At 46.2% G+C, this 26,017-nt stretch overlaps 1 non-coding gene across 1 annotated transcript; it reads left to right on the forward strand.

Moving 5' to 3' along the window:
* The first annotated feature begins 2,335 nt into the window (after positions 1-2,335).
* On the forward strand, positions 2,336-2,442 carry LOC132436695 (U6 spliceosomal RNA). Its single transcript, XR_009521848.1, has one exon. It is a non-coding gene; the product is annotated as a U6 spliceosomal RNA (small nuclear RNA).
* The last annotated feature ends 23,575 nt before the right edge of the window (positions 2,443-26,017 follow it).

Consider the following 26,017-nt stretch of genomic DNA (forward strand, 5'->3'; position numbering starts at 1 on the left):
CCATCTCAAAAATTTAGAAAAGAAATAACAAAGAAAATCCAAAAACAAGAATTAGAGTTTAATAATAAAAGAGCAGAAATTAATTTAATAAAAATCATATACAGTATAGATGATACAGCTAAAAATTGGTTCTTTAGAAAGAAAAATTAAACTGATAACCCTTGGGTGAGACTAATTAAGAAAAAAGAGAGAAGGAACAAATAACCAATATAAGGAATGAATACATCACTACAGATCCTACCCACATGAAAAAGGTCAAAAGAATGTACCGAAAAACTTTGTGCCAATATATTTTAAAGTTTACAGGAAATAAATTCCTAGAAGCATACAACTACTAAAATTGACTCAGGAAGAAATAGGAAATCTGAGTAGTCCTATGACTATCGTAATAACTCAGTCTATAATTTAGAACTTTTACACAAAGGAAATAACAGGTTCAAGTGGCTTTACCAGCAAATTTAAGTAAAACATTGGAAAAATTATTATACATATATGTATTGGTTTTCTATTGCTGTATAGTGTAACAAATTACCACAAACATAGCAACTTAGCACCCATTCATTATTTCACAATTTTCAGGGGTCAGGAGTCCAGGCATGTAACTGGGTCCTATGATCAGGGTCTCACCAGACTGCAGTCCAGGTGTCAGAGAAGACAGCCTCATCATATGCTCGACTGGGAAAAATGGACTTCTGGGCTCCTTCGGGTTGTCAACAGAATTCACCTCCTCAAAGCTGTAGAAATGAGGTCCCCATTTTCCTGCTGTCTCTCAGCATTTAGAGTTTTCCCACCATTCCCTGCCACACGGCCCTATCTGTAGATGTGAACACACATGAGTTTTTGCTTCTTCAAGACTGGCAGGAAGCTCTTTCTCTTCAGTCTGCTAGGACAGAGTCCTATATAAAGAAACATACTCATGGAAGTGACATGCCATCGTCTTTGCCATATTCTTTGGATTAGAAGCAAGTCACAGGTCCCACTCATACTCTAGAAGAGAGGATTTTACAAGAATATGGATCATTGGGATGTGTCTGCCACAGTAAGTCGGACAGGAAGTGAGTGGGGTTAAATCTATGGACCTCGAACAGGAGAGTAAAGATACCGATTAGCTTTTAATTTTATTAGATTAAGTACACTTATCAAGGTTTCTAGGGCAACCACTAGAATGCTAGAACTAAGATTTGTAACTCCAAAATATTGGTGGGAGGCAGGGGAGTCCTCAGTACACAAGAAAACAAGAAAGATGAAAACAGAAATGAAGAAAATTGGGGAATTGAAAATGCAAAATAAGATAATATAAATAAATTTACATTTATCAGTAATCAGAACAAACATAACTGGATTAATTAACTTACCAGTTTAAAATGTTCATATAGGGGCGTCCCTGGTGGTGCAGTGGTTGAGAATCTGCCTGCTAAGGCAGGGGACACGGGTTCGAGCCCTGGTCTGGGAGGATCCCACATGCCGCGGAGCAACTAGGCCCGTGAGCCACTACTGAGCCTGCACGTCTGGAGCCTGTGCTCCGCAACAAGAGAGGCCGCGACAATGAGAGGCCCGCGCACCGCGATGAAGAGTGGCCCCCGCTTGCCACAACTAGAGAAAGCCCTCGCACAGAAATGAAGACCCAACACAGCAAAAATAAATTACTAAACTCCTACCCCCAACATCTTCTTTAAAAAAAAAAAAAAAAAAGGTCATATAACTGAATTTTTAAATAATCTAGCTATAAGCTATCTACAAGAGACATTCCTAAAACATAAAGACAAAGGCTGAAAGTAAAAGGATGAAAAATATATAAATATATATACCATCAAACTATTATTCAGAAGAAAGGAGAATGGATGAATATACTGTGATTTGGTCATAAATACGGAATATAATCCAACAGTGCACACGAGTATACCACAGCTGCATTTACCAACACGGACAAAAGTTACAAAAATGTTGAGTAAAAAAAAAAAGATCAAGTCATAAAAGAATGTGTGCAATATGATTCCACTTAAATAAATTTCAAAAACATTCAGAACTAAATAATATATTATTTCTGATACATACATATGTGATAAATTATAAAGGAAAAAAGGAAACTATAAACCTAAAATTTTCCCTGGAGATGGGAAAGGAATTTGGAAGGAATGCACAGGAAGTTTCAAAGTTATTACAATGGAAATTTGATAATATTTTGAATAAAATAATAAGTGCAATATGTAAAAACAATTTCTTAACCTTACTGCACAGTAGATATATATTCATTTTATTTTTTTATATCTTTTATATGTTCATATGTGTATTCTTCCAAATGAATTTAAAATCCAATAACTATTTAAAATTTACTTTGCTCACTTCAGCAGCACATATACTAAAATTGGAACGATACAGAGAAGATTAGCATGGCCCCTGGGCAAGGATGACACACAAATTCGTGAAGCATTCCATATTAAAAATAATAATAATAGGGCTTCCCTGGTGGCGCAGTGGTTGAGAGTCCACCTGCCGATGCAGGGGACACGGGTTCGTGCCCCGGTCCGGGAAGATCCCACGTGCCGCGGAGCGGTTGGGCCCGTGAGCCATGGCCGCTGAGCGTGTGCGTCCGGAGCCTGTGCTCCGCAACAGGAGAGGCCACAACGGTGAGAGGCCCGCGTACCGCAAAAAAAATTAATAATAATAATTAAATAAAATGTACTGAAAACCTGATAGCTTACTGTTTTCTTGACCCAAAGAAAAGGTACAGCAATGGCACCATGAGAAGAGAGGCCTTCCCCTGGGATTGCCATGAACGTCACTAACACCAACTTGTAGCATCCTACAAGGTCAAGTCTCTACTGACACAGCCTGACAAAGGCACAGAACTGCTAATGACCGTTGCAGCCAGGAGACCTACTCATGCCAGGGACTTAAGGCAAGACCAAGACCTTGCTCCTTTTTGCCATTTCAGTGACCCTAACAGATGTCAGCTCCAGTGTGGTCATCTCAGAATTTTTGTCCAGGTAAGAAACTTCCCCACAATCCTATGTGATACTATATGATTGAGTCACTTCCTCATTGAATACATTTTTTTGGTAACACCTCCCGTGTGCCAGACCATGGACTAATGGCTAGGGATACCAACATGGTATCATAGTATCACGGGACCAACAACGGTCCCACCCTCAGATGCTGAGAGCCTGAAAGGGCTGCAGACAAGCAAAAGGGCAAGTGCAATAGAGAATGTCCAATGCAATGATGATGTGAGCTCTGTGCATGAGAAGAGAAGATGGAAGAAGTTTTCTGGACTCAGTGGAGATCAGGGAAGTGACCAAAGGAAGTGACCAAAGGAAGTGACCTCTAAGTTGAGGAGGCAGAGGGCTCTGTGAAGCCTTCCTCCCAGCTTCAACCTGACTTAGCTTCAGTGACATTTCCTGGATCTGCCACCCAAGGATGAAGCCTTTCCTGGCTCCTGTTGTATATTCAGCCTGGGGTGGTAAACCCTGTTGTTTTATATTGTGTTGTAGGGTTGTCCTACCACACAGAGGATTATGCCCTGCTCTGGATTGTCCTAAAGCAGCCAGCTTCCAGGCTGAGGAAGGACAGCTGGGCTGCTGAGCTGGGCCACAGGGAGGCTGGGAAAGCAGAGGTGCTCATCACCAGTGGGGAGACTAGCTCCACAGCTGTCTGTGTGGTCTTTGGCAAATCATGTCATCCTCTGGGCCTCAGTTTCCTCGCCTGTGGAGTGGATATAAACAGTGCCTGCCTCTCAGGATAGAGTGGAGTGAAAGAGTTGGTTCAAGTGAAGTTCACTGAAAGACGCAAAGCTCAGCCTTTATTCTCAAGCCTGGCCAGGGTTCCTCAGCCCTTCTATCCCCACTTAAGCCGGAAGCTCCTCCCTTCCCACCCAAGGCCACTCTTGGCATACCCTCCACCCAGACCAGTCCCAGGCTCACTCGGTTCCCGACTCTGGACTCCCAAGATGTCTCCCAAGGGGGCTCGGAGGAAGCTGAGTGCAGAGTGGGTGGAGAGGAGGTGATCCGGCCACCCAGTCCTTCCCTTCCAGCCTTGGGCCAGCACTGTTCTCATTCCTTGGAGGGAGAAGGCAGCTGCACCCAGATTCCAAAACCTCCTTCTGAACCCTTTCCTAGGACTTGTCCAGCAGGAAGCCGGCCCAGGCTTTCTCCTATTGCCCAAAGGATGCTATGCACCCCAGCACCACCAGGTGGCCCCAGGAAATCAGCCGCCGCCTTTATCTCCCCTCCTGGGGCTCCTGAGACAGCTTCTTATTTCAAAAGTGCAGAAGCCTAAAGCAGAAGGGACCTCAAGAGAGAGAATCCAGGCCAGGCTTCTTAACTTCTTAGGGGGTCACAGACCTCTTAAAGAAACTGATGAAAACCACTGACCAATCCCCAGGAAAATGCCCCAGCACATATACTCAGTATTGTCATACAGCTTCAGAACACCCTTGGACCACCACACCCCATCCTGAACACATCCATGGATCTAGTAGAATTTCTTGTAACTCAGCCTAGGATTCCTGCCCCAATCTCGGCCACCTCCCTCATGATCTAGGTGATAAATGAGTCCCACGGCCCCCTCTTCCTGTGATCAGACCCATGCCCACATTTATCCTGGTGAGACCTGGGTAAACTGCTCCACCAATGGAGCCTGAAAAGAAAGTCACCAAAGCTTAGCCTATTTGAAGGGAGGGGCTTATAAAAATGAGAAGGGACTTTGTGGTTTGAGGAATTATGGACTAATTGGTTGTCCATGAGCCCCAGGCATGAAATTTTTTTTTTTTTTAATCAATAACTGATGCTCCTTTTCCCAAGAGAAATCATGGCCTCATTACCACCTGCATATTAGGGCACAGATATGCGGGGCAGGGGGGTGCAGTGATTGGAGAGGGAGGGAGGAGACGAGGCAGAGCTTAGGACATGGGAGAGACTCCCCCTTTCTGGTATCCTGGGGTCCCAAGGAGGAGGCGCACTAAGAGAACAGTCCCTAAATGCATGAGGTCCTCGGAGACACACCACCACCCCAGGTTGGCTGGTTTATCCCTAAAGAAACTGTAAACTGACAAAGAGTCTAGGAGAAGGGGAAAAGCAAAACAAAAATTAAACACTAGAGCAGGATAGATGACACAAGTGAAGGAAGACCAGTAGAAACAGAGGTCCCAGTCACCTACCCTCCTTCTCCTTGGCACCTTCTATGGCAGGTAACCTGGTCCAGGAGTCAGCTCACGAGCAAGCAGGCCCTCAGTGCTGCCGTGTGTCAGGGACCCTGTCCTGTCCTTCAAGAGCTCCCAGCTGAGCAGGGAAGCCAGATGCTAGTAAAGAAATGCAGTGTGAGCCGTGCTGAGGGACGGATCCCTTCCCGCTGGGGTGTCAGTGAGCCATCCCAGTGCGAGCAGGACTTGAGGAAATAAGGTCCTTAGAGGATGGTGAGTGAGACTACAGAACGATGGCACAGAGGCCAGAATACACGAGGTCCACGAGTGAGGGGCTGAGGGCACCTGGAAGCAACAAGACAGGACATAGAACATTTTCCACTTCACCAGCCACCCATGGGCATCTTCCCACCATAGAACCTTGACTTAATTTCTGTCCACTCTTCCATTCTACTCCCTCCCCTAGCCACCAATACCCCTCACAAACGCATGTGCTTGGCACCACTACACTGGAGGAGAGGGGAGCACACCCATCTCGCATTCACACTGTAAGTTTCTCATGTGCATCCACCACGTGCCAGGCACCACTCAAGGCACCGTTCACAGCACAAGACACACAGCAAGGCAAAGGGAAACGTCATGCCTCCTCTGTTCTGGCAAAGAGCTTCTTAGGGTTCGATCTTTGTTCCCAACTCCCTCTCAGGTTCCCACACGCCTCAGTTTATCAGCTGAGGGGAGGAACCGTTGGTCCAACCTGAGTCAAAGTGCTCACCACTGGGCCTAGGTGTAGCTGAGATTGGGATGAGACAATAAGTCCTAACACAACTTCGTGGATGGCGTTGAGAAGTAATTTGGAGCAGATGGCAAAGTGACTGGTGTCCAGCGTGGTCCCTTGGAGACGTAGTCCAACCTCTCATTTTTCAGAGGCAATGAAGGTACAAGTCAGATGGTGCCCTGCCTACTGAATTCATGATTAAATTCAAGGAATCATAGAGCACTTGGCAAGGGCATTCGTCAATCAGAATATCCAGTGGATTGAGAGGACGCATGTCAAACTGATAAACGGCAATTCATCTAATAAACTTACATGGGAGCGACTGTCATTTTCCCAAAGTCACAGCATGATGCTGCCTCGACCTTGCACAGCCAGGGAATGAGGAGTTCTTGATGAACCCATTCCCAAGATAAGCAAAGATTCTCACGAAACATCTGAATGGTGGCCATGTTAACTCTTCTTGACAGAAACCCTTTCCAAATGAATTGTACACAGCTCTGTCTTCTTATAAAGAGGAAGCTGAACAGAGTTAAGACTTTTCTTGACATCCCAGGATCATTTGTTTATTCTGCAGCTGTTTACTGGGTGACAGCTATGTGGCAGACACTGTTCTGGGCTCTGGGTGTACCAAAGGCCACTGTCCACAGACATGGACCCTGTCTTAAAACATAGTGAGAGGGCTTCCCTGGTGGCACAGTGGTTGAGAGTCTGCCTGCCGAAGCAGGGGACACGGGTTTGTGCCCCGGTCCGGGAAGATCCCACATGCCGCGGAGCGGTTGGGCCCGTGAGCCATGGCCGCTGAGCCTGCGCGTCCGGAGCCTGTGCTCCACAACAGGAGAGGCCACAACAGTGAGAGGCCCGCGTACCGCAAAAAAAAAACATAGTGAGAAAGACACTCCAGAAAATAATTATATCCATAATTAATCACAGTTGGGACACAGAGGCCAAGGAATATGGTATTCTGGGAATATATAAAGGTGATCCAAAGGAAAGGGGAGGAAAAGGGCTTCTTTGAGGAAGTGATGTTTAAGCTGAGATCAGTGGGGGAGAGTAGGAGGAAGCAGGTGGAGAAAAGGGGAAGGACAGAGCTTTCAGGCAGAAGGAACAGCAAATGTGACATTGGCTGGAGCAGCGGCCCCATGAACAGTCATCAGTCTGCACTGTTGCAGAGGTACCCTCAAGGTATTATCGGCATTAGGGACCAGGTAGAAACACTACCACCTGCTCTTGGAAGAGATGGACAGATATCTGCCCTGTCAAACCCCAGAGAGACACCGACTACTCATGGAGTGGTCCCCAGTGTGGATAGCTGGCAACAGGACTCACCTGGGTTAAGAGAACCATATTCTGTCAGGTTTCTGCTATTCAGAACCACCACAGACCCACAGAATAATAGTCCTGAAGAACCCCAAAGAGTTCATCTAGGGCAGGGTTTATGATCCCAGCTGCACAACTGAATCACCTGAGACACTCGTAAAAACACCTGTGCTCAAACCCTATCCCAGACCGGGGGTAAATCAGGATATCTGAGCACAGGACTATGTCATGGGGACTTTGAAAAGCTCCTAGATTCTAATTTCTGATGAGTAGCCGGGGTTGAGAATCACTATCCTAGTGCAATCCTTTTTAAAAAACAAATGGAATAACTAAGACCCTTCTCCACAATTACTTATCTTAGAAATGTACCCATATTCACATTACACACAAGTAGAGAGTAAAGAAGTAGCAGTGGTCATAGAAATCTCACGTTTAAAATAAGGTTGAACTTAGGGGCAAGCAGATACCAGTTTCTCTTGCTTGGTCCAGGAAAGCAGTATATAAAAAGTGGATTTATAAGTTTTATCATTTTAAAAAAATAGTGTTATGTATTACTACAAGCAAAAGAATGAAGTTAAATCCCTTCCTTACACATACACAAAAATTCACTCAAAATGGATCACTTAAATGTAAGAGCAAAACAATAAACCTCTTTAAAAAAATAGGAAGAAATCTTCATGGCCTTGGGGCCTTGGGCTGAACAAAACCTTCTTAGATATGACAAGTAACAAAAGAAAAAAAGCACAAGTAACAAAAGAAAAAAACGATTAAATAGACTTCATGAAAATTACTAACTTTGTGATGCAAACAAGACCATTGAGAAAATGAAAAAAACAACTCACAGGATAGGAGAAAATATTTGCAAATTGTATATCTGATAAGAAACTTGTGTCCCGAATATATAGAGAACACTTACAACTCAACAATTAAAAGACAAATAACCCAAATAAAAAGTGAGCAGGGCTTCCCTGGTGGCGCAGTGGTTGGGAGTCTGCCTGCCGATGCAGGGGACAGGGGTTCGTGCCCCGGTCCAGGAAGATCCCACATGCCGCGGAGCGGCTGGGCCCGTGAGCCATGGCCGCTGAGCCTGCGCGTCCGGAGCCTGTGCTCCGCAACAGGAGAGGCCACAACAGTGAGGCCCACGTATCACAAAAAAAAAAAAAAAAAAAAAAAGATGTGAACCAGCTGGAGCCTTCATACATTGCTGGTTGGAATGTAAAATGGTGCAGTCGCTCTGGAAAACAATTTATCAGCTTCTCAAAATGTTAAATATAGAGTTACCATATGACCCAGCCATTCTACTCTTAGTTATAGATCCAAGAGAAATGAAAGCATAAAAAAATGTATATGAAGGTTTATATCAGTGTGTTCATAATAGCCAAAGAATAGAAGCAACCCAAATGCCCATCAACTGATGAATGGCTAAGTAAAATGTGGTGTATCAATACAATGAAACATTACTCAGCCATAAAAAGGAATGAAGGATTGATACATGCTACAGCGTGAATGAATTGTGAAATCGTTATGCTAAGTGAAAGAAGCCAGTCACAAAAGACCACATATTGTATGATTTCATTTATATGAAGTATCTAGAACAGGCAAATCTATAGAAATAGAAAGTAGGTTAGTGGCAGCCTACGGCTGAGAGGCTGGAGAAGGATGGAGGGTGACAGCTGAAGGGTACAAGATTTCTTTTGGGGATGATGAAAATATTCTAAAATTGACTGTGGTGATAGTTGCACGACTGTGAACATACTAAAAAACACTGAACTTAAACAAGTGAATAGTGTGGTATGTAAATTATATCTCACTAAATCTGTTTTTTAAAAACAGCATTAATCCTCACTTGCTTATTCTGGGTAGGATTGGGTCGTTGCTTTCTTACATTTCATGCTTTCCATTCTTTTCCTCTTTCCGTACTTTTATCCCACTCATCTTTCTGGATTTATGTCTCTTATCTCTGATCTTCTCCCTCTCTTTTTCTCTTTCTCCTCCCTCTCTTAGCTCCCCTCCACTTCATTTCTCTCTCCTCAAGAATCCAGAAAATTCTCAGAAGTGCTGCCTCTGCAGATTTGCTCATGCAGAGATCCTGTAAGTCACCGAGCTAGTGGCTTTCCACTGAGCCAGTGAACTTCACAGTTTTCCCCTTGTCACAGTTATGAGTTACCTAAGTATATTTTTGCACATCACATAGTCTATGTCTTCAAAGGAAAAACAAAGCAGGGGGTGGAGTCGGGGGGAGCCCCCTAAGGCGGATGGAGCCTCTGGCCAAGTTGATTCCCTGGGAAGTGGAACAGTTTAGGAAACAGACTTTTCTGAAATCTCTTACCCAGCTACACTATCCTCTAAAGGGGACCAACTAGAGTAAGGCAAATAACGACAGAGTGGAGACCTGACAAAAACAGGAAGAATGAGTTCCCCAAGGGTGGAAGTTTGCATTTTCCAAAAATGGCTACAGCAATAGTTCTGATCCCGCATGCTCGTCCAAATTCTTGGACAATCCTCTGACAAAAGACAGAGTCTGATTCCCCTCCCTTTGAATATTGCTTAGCCTCAGAATCTTTCTTCTAATGAACTGAATCCAGAGGAAGTAATGCTGTTGGATTCCTGATGCTAGGGTTAGAAAAGGTGAGAAGGCTTCCATCTCTCTCTCTCTCTCTCCCTTGGAACCCAGCCTCCTGTCATGAGGAAGCCCAGGCCTCACGGAGAGGCCACATGCGTGTTTCAGCCAACAACGAACTGAGGTCTCAGCCCACAGCCAGCATGGATTGCTACACAAGTAAAGGGGGGAGGGAGGGAGGAGGGAGCCTGCACCTGATTTCAGTTCCCAGCATCCACACCCAACCAGATGACAAGTGGAGGAGGGACGAGCTATCCCCACAAAGTCCTCCTCAAATTGCAGATTGCTGATGTATTAGTGATCTATTACTGCATAACAAATTACCCCGTGGTAATTTGTGGCTTGAAACTTTTATTTTCCCACAGCGTCTGTAGATCAGGAATTGGGCATGGCTTGGCTGGGTTCTCTGTGTCAGTCTCTCAAGAGCTGTAATCAAGGTGTCGGCTGAGACTTTAATCATCTCCAGGTGCCACTGGGGAGTCTCTACATCCAACCTCATTCACAGGGTTGCTGGCAAGGCTCGGTTCCTTAAAGCCTGTTGAATGATCGCCTTCAGTTCCTTGTCATGTGGGTCTCACGTCACATGGTGGCTTACTTCACTCAGGCCAAGAAGGCAACCTAGTGAAAATAGAGCAAGACGGAAATCACCGTCTTACCACCTAATCACACAAGAGACAGCCCATCACTCTTGCCATATTCTGTTTATTAGAAGCAAGTCACTAGGACCAGCCACATAAGGGGAGAGGATTACACAGGGGAGAGAATACCAGGAGCCGTATCAGAAAAGCCTTTCACGCTGAGCAAAATTAATGTCTTGTTATTTTAATCCACTAAGCCTTGGGATGGCTTGTTATGCAGTGTTAGATAACTAGCAAACACCAAAACACAGGGAGAGGGGTGGGCTGTGTAGGAAAACTGGATTTATTGAACATTCACCATGTACCAGGATCATTTGGCAGAATTTAAACTTAGAGAGGTTTAGGGACTTGCCAAAGCTATTAGTGGCAGAATGAGGATGAAACAAATTCTATCAGATTCCACAGCCCACAGCCTTTTCACTTTTCCACTCTACTTCCTGTTCTTTGAAGAGAAACAATCCCAAGCCATTTGAATATCAAATAGGGTTTTACTAATGGCTTTTATGTTTTCCAAATTCCCAAATTTAACCAGCAGAGATTATTTCTAGGTATACTTCCCCTCCCCCACCTCTTCAACTCTCAGTTATGAAGGACTTTCCTCTTAATCTGTATTTTCCTCCAATTCTGTATCTTATAAAGCTGGAAGGACCAGCCCACCATGCTTAGCTGGATTTTCCTCCATAAAAACAAGCTTTCTGGAATACTGTTCCTTGCCCATGGTGAGGACATAGATTCCAGGAAGTTGGTTTCAAATGCTAAAAAAAGAACATGAGGCAGACATCTGCTTGAACAGAGAAGAATGTAAAATCCAACTGCTCCTACTGCTGGTGTCTCTGTCAGAACCCACAACCTCCACCAGTCCCTCAAGAGGCAGTTCAGGCTGAACACATAAAAACTTCATGCTGATTGAGTCAAGGATACAGGATAGGAGGGAGGCTGACTTTTCACTGTAAATCTTTCTGCACAGTATTTAAATATATATATATATTTAAAATCTGTTTAAAAACTAATCTCAGATAAGAGATTTCTATTAAGGAAAACTGAGGCATCTGTCAGGATGGATTCAGTAATCACTATACCCTCCCAGGGGCTGACTCTGTGCTGCCCCACATGTGGTTAGGACTGTGCTCTAAGCATCCAAGGTGAGCTCAGGCCTGGGAACTCAGGGCAGACAGAAAGAGCATAGAGATGCTCTCCTTAGGGCATCCTGCCGGCTAGGGAGACAAGGAAGGTTTTTCCAAAAGCAGCAGATAATTCAAAGCCAAACCCTGGATGCTCAAGGGTTGAATGATGATCTGAAAGATGAGTCGAATCAAAGAATGACTCCACTTTTCTGCCGTCTAAGTCATAATGATGTTAATGAGAATTACTATTATGAGTGCTTAGTTTGTTAACATTTAAATTAGTGATACGATTGGAATTAAGTCTACCATTTTATTATTTGTTATCTGTTTCTTGTTTTTTTGTTCCTCTGTTCCCCTCTCCTTCCTAATTTAGACTATTTAAATATATTTTAGAATTCTTTAATGTACATATTGGCCTTTTAACTAGCACTATTTGCATCATTTTTTAAAGGTTACACTAGGGATTATGCTACACCCTTGATATTTCACGAAGTTAATATTGTACCATTTCATAGAAAATATAGAAAATTTACAGTTGTAGTGTCCCATTTATCCCTAATACTACTCTACTCACAGTACTCTTTATGCTGTAATTGCCATGTGTATTACACCTATATCTGCAAGAAATATTATAATTTCTTTTTAAAATAGTCATATGTATTTTAAAGAAATTGAGAGGAAAAAAATAGTTTTATATATTACCCAGATATTTACCATTGCTAATGTTCTTTATTCCTTCCAGGCGGTTCAAATTTCCCTCTGGTATAACTTCCTTTCAGCCTGAAGAAATTGCTTTGCTTTTCTTCCAGTGAAGTTCTGCAGGCAATGTAAAAGAATATTTACTTTGCCTTCTTTTTCGAAGAATAAATTTACTGGATATAGAATTCTAAACTGATAACTCTTTCTCTTGACCCTTTAAAGATGTTGTTCCACTGTTTTCTAGCCTCTATGTTTTCTCTTAAGAACTTGGTGAATGTTAAAATTATTGTTGTCCAGTATGTCATGTGCTGTTTTTCTCTGGCTGCTTTCAAATATTCTCTTTATGTCTAGTTTACAGTGTTTTGACTATAATGAACCTAGATGTGATTTTCCTTGCCTTTATCTTACTTTTTATACTCTAGGTTTCTTGAATCTGTACATATTTATGTCTTTCACTAAATTTAGAAAAATATCAGTCATTTCTTTGAATTTTTTTTTTTTTTTTTTTTTTTTGCCGTACGCGGGCCTCTCACTGTTGTGGCCTCTCCCGTTGCAGAGCACAGGCTCCGGACACGCAGGCTCAGCGGCCATGGATCACGGGCCCAGCCGCTCCGCGGCATGCGGGATCCTCCCAGACCGGGGCACCAACCCGCATCCCCTGCATCGGCAGGTGGACTCTCAACCACTGCGCCACCAGGGAAGCCCAACTTTGAATATTTTTTCTGATCCATTCTTTCCTCTTCCTCTGAGACTTCAATTATATTTATATGAGAACTTTTGATATTGTTCTACAGGTGGTAGAGGCTTTATTCATTTTTTAAAATCTTTTTTTCTCTCTTTTTCTTCAGATTGGATAATTTCTATTGATGTACCTTTACATTCACTGATTTTTTTTTCCTGTCATCCCCTTTTGATACTAATCCTGAGAGTCAGGCTTTTCACTATTGGAGAAAGAAGTTACAAATAAGCAAGAGAGGAAGGCTAGAATGAACCCCCGTTGCATTGGATTAGTGTTGGAGATCAGTGGAAGCTCATTTATTATGATGATGAGAAAGAGGGAGAGAGAGAGAGAGAGAAATAGATGGGTTCACATGAGTTAGTGTACATACATATATTCCTAACTCTATTCATTGAGAGGATTTGGAAACAATGACACTCCCATAGCAATGAGCACACCTAGTGCCCAGATCTTGGTTTCTAAATATCATTCTCTAATGAAAGGAACAGGGGTCCTTGGAGAAATGGTTGATCCCAGGGCTAGGGCAGAGGAAACAAAAGATGAATTTTGAGCATCTTGTGGTATCAAAAATTAAGGAAGTGCTCAAAAATAATTATGGGGGCTTACCAAAGGACACAAGCCACTGTGAAAGGGCTCCTAATACATTACTATTGAATTATATCCCAAATGATATAATAAATATTTATTGTTCCATACTGATATAAATTAATTGTTGACTAAATAAGTAAATGGGGTGGGGGATGAGACAACTCCTCCTTCATAAGAATTCCAACTAATCAATGTAGAACAAAAGAAGGAAATAGAAAACCACCATGAGAACATCACAGTAACAATGGTTGAAGGCAAGATTCACCAATGAATGCTAAAAGTTGTGGGTGAACGTCTAAGACAAAACAGAGTATAGTTTCAAAATATCTTCCTCAAATATTTATTAATTCCTGTGGTGGAATATGTTCACAAATTCTTAGATACTTCTCCCTCCAGGAAGGAGACTTTAATTTTTCTCTCTGTGAGTGTGGGCTGGATTTAGACCTTCATCTAACAAATAGAGTATAAAAAGAAAAAAATACTAACTGTATAGTGGAGACACCTGGCAGGCACCCCCGAACCAATTGCTCAAGGTTAACATCACCAGTAGTAAGACATTGACACCACGTACCCTCTGATATGATGTAATGAGGACAAGTCACCTCGGTAGTATTCCTCCCCAAGATCATCACTTTAATTGTGAGAAAGCATTAGACTAGTCCAGATTGCAGGATATTCTGCAAAATATCAGACCAGTATTCCTAAAAAGTGTCAAGGTTATGAAAGGCAAGGAAAAAGTAGGGAGCTATTACAGATTGGAGGTAACTAAGGTAAATGTGAAGATTAATGCAACGTGGTGTCTTGAATTGGATCCTAGAACAGAAAAAGGACATTAATAGAAAAACTGAGATAAACCTTCCCTTTAAAATGTAAACCTTCTTGAGCATCGGGACAGAGTTATTCAACTCCCAAGGGCTTAATATAAAGCTTTCAACACTGATTTCTTGACGTGTTCAAGTCAGACATAACAGTAATAATAACAGCAGCCATTTATTACATCTTCATGTAGGCCAGATACTCAGCTCAGAATTCTACATACAATGTGTCATTTAATCCTCCCAATAACGTCATCAACTCCATTTTACAGGTGAGATGTTGGACACAGAGAATTACAGTAATTTGCCCAAGGTCACACAGCTGGTCATTGCAGGAGCCAAGAACTGAACCCAGGGAGTTTGACTTCAGCACTCAGACTCTTTAACTACTATGCACGGTCTCTGGGAGTGTTTACTAAATTATTGTCTTGAGGAATTAGGAAACCCCATTACAAGAATACTTTGAATCATCCAAAATGAAAACCAAAAAATACTGGGGGAGGAAATGTTTATATAATTCTCTCTGAAGCAGCAAAATCTATACCCTTGTTTTCCAAGCTTTAGTCATCCTCCAGCTACCTCCTTGATTTCTGCCGTGGCTGATATAACCTGCGCTCTCAGTCACTTAATACCTTTTAAATCGACTCAATTGTTTTTGCTTAAGTAAATTATTTAAAAAGGAAAGTGATCTCATGTCACTATTGTAAATGAAAAAGCAGTGTCCTTTACCTTAATTAAATGGTAACCTAAAAATAAAAACCATAGAAACAAAACAATGTCAATAGATTACATTTAGATGTTGGTGCCTGCCAAGGGCCTGAGCCTGAGTGAGTTCTGTTCTCTCTTTGCTAAAACAGGGAAAATGTAGCAAAGGTTGGAAAGCTATCCATGACAGACCAGCACCAAAAGGCAAGCAGAAGAATTATCAAAAAACTGAAAATAGTAGTCTTCTTTGTAATTTTGGGATTCGGTGACAGAAACTCCACAGGAACCGTGGCTTAAACAAAGTAGAAACTATTTCTATCTCACACAAAAGTCCACAGGTAGGAGGACTGGCTGGTATGACACCCCACAGTGCTGTGAGGAGGAGGCACCTATCTTGTGGTCCCATTAGTACAGCTTACATGGTCACTTCAAAGCCCAAGATTGCTGCTCCAACACCAGCCAACACTTCTGCTCTCCAGGGAACAAAAGAAGAAAAAAGGAAGAACAAGGAATACCTCTTCTCTATGAGAACACTTCTCCACTTTGGCTTGCATCTCATTGGCTAGAACTTATTCACATAGCCAGGGAGACAGGGAAATGTAGTTTTTATGTTGGGCAGCCAAGTGCCTAGCTTAAAAAAAGGAAGGGGGGATTCTGTTATTAGAGGAAAACGGATAGACAATAGCAATCTCTGTGATTTTACAATTCTCCATGCCCCACTCATCTTCTTCCAAGATTCACCTTAGGTGAACCACCTAAGTCATTCCAAGCCCAGGCCTTGAGCTGACCTTTCCACCTGCCTCTGAAGTTGGCCTTGACTTTGTAGCTCCTCTGCACACCTTCAGAGCTAAGGAAAGCACTTCTCTCTCCCTACTAAGGTTACATCTTGTTATTAGGCCCCTTAAACCTGCCCTGGCCCCTGAGTCCATCTCTTACAGGGCCCCCCGTGCTAAGTGGACTGTGGAGTGGCACAGCACTGCTACAGAGGAGGGAGCACTGCTTGGGGAGGCATCAGACCTGGGTGGGCTTTCCAACTCTGCCCCTTTACTATAAGATGTGAAACTCCTCAAACTTCAAGACAGAGTTATCAGAGCCCATAACTCAATCTGGGGCCATGGATTCTTCCATCCCATGGCCGGGACCTCTGTCTTTGGCATGGCGGTGTCAGGTTCAATGAGGAAGAATCTCTGAGAGTGAACCAGTGATGGCCAGCACTCCATTACTTGCATGTTAGACTTGAAATAGAAAGAACTGATGCTAAAATAATTCAATCTCCCCCGTGGTTTGGGGTGGGTGGACAGAGGGTTGCCATTTCCTGTTGCCACATATAAATAAGATCTGGTCACCCTGTGGGAAGTAGCCTATTTCCACATAGGATGAGGGTCGCCAGCCCCCTGAGCTGCCCCTGCTCACCTGGCCAGCCACCTGGTCACCCTCTCCTCCAGCCGTGCTCCCTCCACCCTACAGCACAAAGAATCAGAGTAACTCATCCAAGGCCCCTCAGTCAAGTGGCAGAGGCAGCCCTCAGACCCAGGTAGTCTGGCTCCTAAACACCATGTTTCCTTACGTCAGGCTGAAGTTGGGCCACTACCCAGACCAAAGGCTCAGATGTATGATGCAGTGTTGAGGACAGGACTCTGGGACAGAAGCTTGGCCTGGGGGAAGGGTAGAATTTTCCACATTGTGCTTTAGAGTTTTCCACCTAAGTGCCTGGAAGAAGGGAGGACGGTGCTGGGAGCAAAGGCTCAACCGTGGGACAGGTGAACCATTTGGAGTGGGAGGGAGCCTTCATGCCCTCTTCCCCTGGGGAGGCCTAAGTAGCTTTTTTCATTAATTGATCGATTCTATTGGAAAACATACCAAACGTACAGACAAGGATAGAAAAGAAAAATGTACCTACTACCTGGCTTTATCACACTTAATGCTGAGCCATCTTTCCTCCAGATTTTCACTTTTAAGAAATGGAACAACAGATGAGCTGAAGTTTCCTGCGTATCATTCCCCTTTCCCCAGCAGAAACCACTATCGTGAAACTGGTGTTATCATTCCCATGAGCATTTTGATACTTTTAATACACATGTCTGCATCCATACACATCTTACAGTGCTGATTTTCATGTCCTGAAACTTTTTCCCAATGGAATCACACTGGACATTCCTTGTGCACTTGTTTTTTCCACTCAACATTTTGCCTTTGTTTGTATCTGTGTTGATACATGTGAACTGCAGTTCATTTGTTTTAACTTCTATATAAATAGGACACAATTTCAAAATTTTATTTTCTGGTTGTTTTGTATTTTTTAATGTTAGAAATGACCTTGTAAGAAGATTCCTGTACCAGCGAGGCTCCCACACTTCTCTGCACTACTAGACTTAGAAGTGGGATGCCTGAGTCATGGGGCAGGAGCATCTTCAATTCTTCAGACTGTTGCCAAACTTCTTTCCAAAGTGGTTCTACCGATTCATACTCCCACCTGAACTTTGAACTCTCCACATAGTTGCCTACACTTGGTATTATCAGCCTTTAAGTTTTTGCCAAGCAAAACGAAACGGTGTCTCTCTGAGATTTTAATTTGCATTTTCCTTTATTAGCAGTGAGACTGAGCATCTTTTCATGGCTTTATTTTATGGGCCTGAGTCTTTAGGTGTCTCCCACAGTGAGATTCAAGGGGAAGTGTAGATTAGCCAGAACTCAGATCTTAGTCCGGGAGCTCATCAATTCCAGAAGCTCTCCTAATTCCTGGGTAAGAAATTCACTGTTGCCTGAATAGACTGGAGGAGTTGATCTCGTGGAGGCTGAAGGGAGAGAGTAACAGGGGGGAAGAGGCCTGTTCTACCCTATCCATCCACCGAACAATTGGAGTCTGGCACAGCGCCCCTGGTGGTGACCTGTGGCATGACTGCTGCAAGGCCGGTCCTGGATGGCAGGAGCCCTCTTCCCTGCAGAAGCCTCTGGAGAGGATGTGAGCAAGAGAAAAGGTAAGATTAAGAGACAACTGCCCTCTTGGGCCAAAACCACAGGAAAATTCTGTCTGACATATTTTAAGAAAACTCTATCGAAATATAACCGATAGATAGAAAAGTACACAAATTGTAAGAACCCAGCCCAGTTGAATTTTCACGAAGTGAACATACTTATGTAACCACCACCCAGATCTAGAGCAGAATATTACCAACACCCCAAAAGTTCCTCTCATCTCCCCTCCCAGTCACTACTCCCCCACCTCAAAGGCAAGTTCACATTTTTTTTTTAATATATTATCTTGCTGTTGAAGAGTATGAGAGCAGAAGTTCTCTGGATCTTTCCCTTGACTCTCATGAGGGAAGTTACCTGAAGTCTTAGGTCATCACAATACCATGTGAAGGTTTAAGTATTTGAGCACATAGACCCAAACTATAGCAAGGTCTCTGAGGCCCCTTGCTTGGCCAGGCTTGGTTTATTGGATGGACAGAGGGAGGGCGTAGGGTGCGGGGGGCAGGGGGTGGGGGTTGGGGGGTGGAGCTCTGGTGTGGGGAGTGGCCAAGGAGAGTGATTATTTACTAACTGGAAGGAAAGTATTCTGATATATTACTGCCCAGCACAGACTTGCTCATGTGCAGCGGAGTGTCAGCAGAGGTGCAAGTGAGAGACACAAACCTGTTACAAGGCTCTTGCAGTGCAGGCAAGAGCAGGTGGTGGCTTGGTTTGGCTGTGGAGATAGAAAGAAGTGGATTGTCAGCACATTTTAAGTATATTTGGGTGGAAGAAGTTACAGGACCTGCTGTTGGATTGGAGGAGGGCGTGAGGGTGAAGGAGGTGTGAAGAACAATGAGGGCATCTGGGCAGACACCGATGCCATTTACCAAGATAGGGTCTCCCAGAGCAGGAGCTGGGTTAGGGTAGAAATCATGAGTTCTGTTTTGGACACGTTAAATCTGAGATGCTTCTGAGCCCTGCATGTGGAAATGTCAAGCAGAGAATTAGAAATGAGACTTTAGAGCTGAAAGAGAGGTCTAGATTGAAGATTTAAGCCTGGGAATCTTTGGCCTACGGAGGCTATTTAAGCCCATGGTGTCAATGAGATTTTCTAAAGAGACAGAACCAAAAAGGACTAATCAGTTATAGTTACACAGCCTTTAAGTGTGTTAATGATATCAAGGCTATGTTTTTAAAGGGGTCCTTGTCTTTTAAATATACTGAAATGTTTACATATAAAATAATGTGAAGTGTGGAATTTGCCTAAAAATAAACCAGGGGAGAGGAGTTAATATTCACGAATGTTATGAATATTTAGACCATAATTTGGTAAGTGTTGAGAATGGGTGAGTACATAGGGGTTCATTAGACTATTCTTTCTACTTTTAATGTATGTTTGAAATGTTCTATACTAAAAGGATTTAAAGGAAAACAAGGACGCAACACAGAGCCCAGAAGACCTCTAGCCTTTAGTGGTCAGATGGAGGAGGTAGGAAAACCTGCAAAGGGAAAAGAAGTGGCCGGAGGGGCAGCGAAGGAGGATGACCAGCAGATCAGGGTCTCTGAACAAGAGAAAGGGGCTGACGAAGGAGTGAGATGGTAACTGGCCTGTTAGGGACTCAGAGGGCAAGGCCGATGAATGTTTAATTGCACCCAATGGATCTGGCAACGTGGAAGTCCTTGGAGATCTCCACAAGGCCGTGCTGAGGGAGCAGGTTCAGTGTCAGAAATCTGCCCGGAGTGAACTGAGGGAGCGCGGAAGGGTGTGTAGACTCTTCTTTTGACAAGCTTGACTGTGAATGAGAGCAGAAGGACAAAGAGCTGAGGGAGGGTTTTCTTCCACAAAGGGAGAGACAATGCATTTAGATCCGAGAGAGAGAGAGAGAGAGAGAGAGAGAGAGAGAGAGAGAGAGAGAGAGAGAGAGAGAGAGAGAGAGAGAGAGAGAGAGAGGAGAGAAGTGCAAGGGCAGGGCCGTGAACCCCTGGAATTAGGTTCCGAGCAACCCACCACCCACTGTCACAGGAGGGAGGGGGGAAGCTGGTGCAGATGAGGCTGCTGGAAGGCTTGGAGGCCAGTGCCCATCTGATGGCTGTTCCTCCCTCTTCTTGGGGCAGGACACTTGGTCATCAGATGCCCAGGAGGGGAGGTCATGTAGGAAAGCTGAGGAGACTGAAGCTGGCTTGAAAGAGTCGTGGAGAATGGGAGGGTGAGCTTGTTGAAGACTGTCACCTCCCCGTCACCACTTCGTGAACACATGTTCTAATACTATTTTCAACTCTGCAGCCCTGACTGTTCTTTGATGTTGCAGGAGAGCTCCAGATGAGGAAGCCGTGAAGTAAGGCATCCCTGCGCTCAAGCTGGAAGTCCCTGAGACACTGAAGAGAGGGGACCCATCTCCCTCAGAGCTGGAGGCCATCTCTAAATAAGAGTCAGGGTCAGAAGGACCCGAGACAAGGACCCAGGAGTGTGGGAAAATGCCTTCATTCTGCAGAGAAGACATTGAACGGTAAAGTACCAATGATGTTAGGCTTGATTCAATAGTTCAGCGATTTGCTTTCTGTTAATTTCACAAATAACCATTTTTACTATATTCTCTTTTTCCGTCAAGTGAGTATTTATATAATATTGGCAGAAGACAAAAAGGTGGCTGATATTTTTTGGTTAACTACTAGTACTTATTTCCTGATTTTTCTTTATTGCTTAAGAAAATTAACCTTAACTTCAATATTTTTCATTACCTCTCCTTTTAAAGGTTTCTCAACCCCTCACCGGCTGTCTGTCCCCAGGTTAGCATTGCCCAGAGAAGCACAGGGCTACAATGTTAACGATAAAAATAGCCACCAGCTTGATCTGCGGAGTATCTGCCGCATATCTGCCTTGCCCTTTCTAAGCCATGGCTCCAGTCTGCCTGACTGGAGCTTCATACAGGCTCCTGCTCTGTGAGGTTGGCAAGACAGAGTGGTGGTTTTCAAATTTTTTTCCTTTTAATCCCCATTTAACAGACAAAGAAGCTGGGGGTCCTGGAGGAGATGTGATTTGCAAAGACCACCCAGCTTGTTAAGAGTCAGAGTTTCAACTAGAGACCATCATCTCTGGCTCCCAATGTTGGGGTCTGAGGGATGAGAGGCTGGGGACTCTGGCGGTGACGGACAGGACACCAGGATGAGAGCTGTCTCCAGGGCACACAGGCGACTCCTTGGGCGCCCTCTCCTGGTGTCCGGTGTATGAACAGGATGTCTTCTCCAAAGACAGCAGCGCTCTCAGGGCAGAAAACTGCGGAAAGCACCTCTGATGCCAGAGAAAACTAGAGGCCTGCCAAGCTCGGGCCTCTGCTTAGACGGCTCCAGGCCAGAACAGAACTTGGCTTTTACTGAGCCATGAGCAAAGGGCCAAAGAAAACAATTAAGAAACCCCCACCCCTAGAAGCCAGCCCCCTGCCCCCAGCCCCTCTGCAGATGGCTCTAGTGACTCACTCCTCCCCAGGGTGCGGCCTTGGAGGAAACGGCCCAGGAGTGCATAGGAGGAGTTCTGTATTGACGGACTTCAGGCAGGTCCTGGTCTCCAGGAAGGAAAAACACCACTGAAATCATCACGGTTGGCAACCGTGCTGCTCCCCAGGGTCCGGGGGCATCTGGTGAGTGGTGTGCAGGAAGGGGTGAGGGAAGGGGTGCAGGTTCGGCTGCACTGGGGAGACAGCTTCCCAGCCATGTCTGGACAAGGACAGAGCTGGACCCAAAGGGGCCTGTCTGCTGCTACAAGCACAAGCTCGTGGACCATCGACCACCACAGGCCGGGAGCATTTAACCTATCACATCCACAGGTGTGGTACTGTGGAGACAATCGTTAGATTTTGCCTGCCCCAGGCTAACATTCTTAAGGATTGTCATTTTGGACTTCTTACCAACAGAAAAGTCTGAGGCCTGATTCTCCTCTGTATGAAACGCCATCTTTGCTGCAAATAACACACAACGTAATGACGCAAACAAGGAAACAATGAGGACGTGCAAACCCATGCTCTCTTATTGCCAAAGCCCACCAAACCTGTCCCAGACGTCAAAATGTTACCTAAACGCACGTTTTGCCTCTCGCTGTTGGCACAGCCAGGAAAGAAGGACAACGGTGCCAGCAGGGCGGGCTCCCTAGAGGCTTCCAGGTGGTCAGTTTCCGGCTTGAGGGATGGGAGTCCAGGGATGGAGCTCTTGGGATGCAGAGCACTGTGGCTGGAAGTTAAGGCTCTGCCCACATTTACTGGGGCAGCTGGGGACAGACTCTCTACAGTGCCCAGCACAGGTCCAGGAATTCACTCATTTCTCCCTTGGTTCACACATTCATTCATCTGCCGTCCTGCAGGCATGTGCCAATGGCCCTCTTGTGCCCAATACAGAGCCGGGCTCCTGGGTAGATTCAGAGAGTAATGAGACACTCCTTGCCTTGAGTAACTACACTTGTGGCAACACAATGCAAAACAGGCCACAGAGCTGTGCTGCGGGAACACACGGAGCACCTCCCGCCCCTGGCCTCCAGGCCACTCTGCCAGAATCTCTGCTCCCTCACTTCATTCAGGCCTCGGATCAAATTCCTCTGTCCTGGAGGCCTTCCCTGGCCGCACCCCAGTCCCTCCCTGTCCCCTGACCCAGCCTTATGTTTCTTCAAGGCGCTTACCTCCTCCTGATCTCACATGTATCAGTTGTCTTGCCCAGAATGTCAATTTCATGGAGGCAGAGACCTTGTCCTGCTCTCTTCGGAGTTCTCCGCTCCTATACAGGGCTTGGCACAGACGCTGCAAAGTAAATATTTGCCGGGAGAAGGAAAGGAAGGAGGGAGGGAAACTGCTGTGACTCACCAAACGTGACAGATCTGAGAAGGCTTCCAGGTGGAGGTGGCCAGGACTTACAGTAGGATTTTCCCCAGGTCGAAAAGAGAGGCCCAGGCAACCAGGCAAAGGGAGTGGCACCTACAGAGTTAAGGAGGCTGGAAGGAGGGGAGGCCAGAGAGGTAGTTGGGGATAACTCCTGAAGGGCCTTGAGGCCGCAAAGGGGTCAGGGCCTTGACCTTGGGCTGTAGGGAATGGTCCAGAGTAGTTAAACAGAGGACAAGGAAGGGCAGGGTGTGCTGTGCTGGAGCCAGGAGGAATGGAGGACAGCTTGACGGCCAGGGACTACTTGACTCGGCAGCTTTCAGACTGTGCCAGCAGAGCAGGGAGGCAAGTTCCGGGGGGCCAGAGGGTCCCTAAGTGCAGCCCGGGTGGGGCCTGGGAGGCTTCATGGAGGAGGTGAGCCCTGCGCAGGGCTCTGGAGGCCACACCAGGGCGGCAGGAAGGGGGAAGAGAGGGCAGGGTGCCAGGGCCAGCTCTCAGCGCTGACAGCGCCCACTCCGCCCACCTCTGCCTCCCCTCCGTGAATACCAACATGCTCATCCAAACATTCTGGGTGGACTTAGGCTAATTATCCAGCCAGGAGACGCTTACGTGGACAAGGCCGAGTCTCCCAACAGCCCCCATCCCCGCCTGGGGTGGCCTTGAGTCTCCTCTGCCCACCCTCGTCGCCTGGTGCCAGCCCAAGGCCGGGGACTCGCCCCAGACACCTCTCAGCCCCTCACCCTGCTCTGGACCCTCCTTGGCTCCCCCCTGCACCCCTGCAAACCCCTCCCCCTCCCCCCTGCATCCCCACCCCACCCTTGGAGGAGGCTTGGGCTTTGGGTGTCTCTGGGATAAGGGGGCCTGGGGGTAAGGGGTGCCGGGGCTGGGTCTCCTCCCGGCTTCTGTCTTTCGTGGGCCCCCTGGGCTCCACTGCCCTCTCCACCCCTCCTTCCCACCCACACACAGGGGAGGAGGGCAAGATGCACCCCACATAGGGGCCCCCTCAGGACCCACCAGCAAGCCCACGCCAGGCCTCGAGGAGGGAGACAAACTGGAAATCAGCACGTCCAGAGATGCCCCCCACCCTGCCTGGGGGTAGGGGAGACACATCATACTTACACAGCACTGCTCGTTATAGCTCTAAAGTCACTTTCTGGTGCAAAAACATAAAAAATGTATTACGTATGACTTGGTATCACGTTTGATATATTTACGTAATTTTTCAGAAAAGAAAACTAGCAAAACCTCTCTGGGAAAAGAAATCCCCATTTCCCCCAAACTTTCAAGTTATTTTCGTGCCTTCCTGGCTCTGCTCTGGGGAGGGAGAGGTGACGACTCCACACCCACCGGGATCTCACCACCGGGAGAGGCGAGCGTGCAGCTAGCTCTTCCCCGGGTGCGCAGCCCGCCAGGGGTGTCAAATTGATTAACTTCCTCATGGTAGTGAGCTCCCTCATGTTTTCCTTTGCAGTGTCTCAGCTCTAAACGATCGTGACCCAAGGCAATTTACAGTTACTTCCATTTTTTTTTAATGAAGTCTGATTTAATCGTTGGAATGGTTAATGGCCTCGTCTGTCACACATAATAAAACAGAGCCTAATTGCATTTTAAAAAGGCCCTTTTGGTATGAACAGAAGAAACAACTTGATTGCCTTGTGAGAGAGGGCTTTGCTGGGCGCTAAGATGGCTTCCCAAGGGCACCAATTTCTCCCTGGGTCGCCATTTCACCCTCCCCAACTGTTCTTTCTTCTAAAGGAATTTCCTAATTCCTCAGCCAGTTAAAACCCTTGGCTGTCCTGCCAGCATCCTCAGGCCGCCCCATCCTCAGGCTCCCAAGGTTTTACACACCCCTGCGTGGTTACAGCCCTCCAGGCCCTCCCGTGGAAGCAAATTGCCCGACACCCATTTTATACCTGGGAAAACTGAGACTGGCTTGCCCTACTTGTCCAGCGCCCCAGGGCGGTGAGTCAGTGCCTCTCTGATAGGCACTGTCGTCGTCACCGCCAACCACTGACCATCCCCACCCAGCCAGACAGCCCACAATGTGCTCCACCCCTGTGGCAGGATAGGGCCCTTGTTAACAGGCCTGTGTCCTGTCCTCTCAGAGTCACTGTGCTTGAGCACTGAATCCAAAACCCAGGGGGAAACTGAGGCAAGGACCAGTGATTCACCCAAGAGCCTAGAGCTTGTTCAAAGGGACCTGAGGTTAAATTTTGGTCATTGAGCAAATAACAAACTTGCCTCCTATAAAATACAAAAGTCGGCCCCTTCCTATAGGAGAACCTGGGAAAGCCTACAGAAGCCTGGCCGGGGCCAGCCCCCTCCCGTGCCCTGACTCTCCTGCTCTCCTTTCCTCCCCAGCCTCTGTCCAGGGCACCGCCTACCCCTGCCCCAGCGCTCCTTGAGCGAGCCCACCCCGGAGCCTTCAGCAAGGTTTACCAGTTGGCCTAGTAGGTGTCACAGGGGAGGCTCAGGTGGCCTAGCTAACACCAGACTGAAGGCCTAGTAGTCCTCACCCTGGGAGGGAGGGAGATCTAAAACAGAACCATGGCCGTGGTGTCATGAGCCATGTGACCTTGAAAGCGGGCTCCCTCTGTGGAACACATCCTCACTTGTCACGTGGGGGCATCTCCATGCCCCTTCCTTCAGGAGGCGCTTTGCTGAGGGCAGATGGGGGTGCCAGGAAGGCCCACAGAGCCCACCTGGAGGGAGGCCAGAGTCCTGTGGAAGAAGTGCCCGGCCAGGGGTGTGGCTCGGCCCAGCCAAGCTGTGCACCCTGCAAGCTTGGGAAACGGGGCCTGTCTGCACACTCCTGCCCTTCGTCATGTAGCCTCTTTTAAGTGCCCGTGCCTGAGCGGAGGCTGAGAAGCAAAGAGCGTGTGGGCTCTTGGCCAGCTTCTTGGACTGGAGGGGGGCAGCTGGGAGAGGCATCCAGTCGTAACTGCTGCTTCCTTCCTGAGCTCGGCCGGGAAGGGGGCCCGCAGGCTGGGGCCAGAACTTGCAGATCGTCTCTGGGGGCAGAGCCCATGGCTGTGCAGGCCCACTT

This window comes from Delphinus delphis, chromosome 13 (assembly GCF_949987515.2).
Source record: "Delphinus delphis chromosome 13, mDelDel1.2, whole genome shotgun sequence".
Classification (NCBI taxonomy): Eukaryota; Metazoa; Chordata; class Mammalia; order Artiodactyla; family Delphinidae; genus Delphinus; species Delphinus delphis.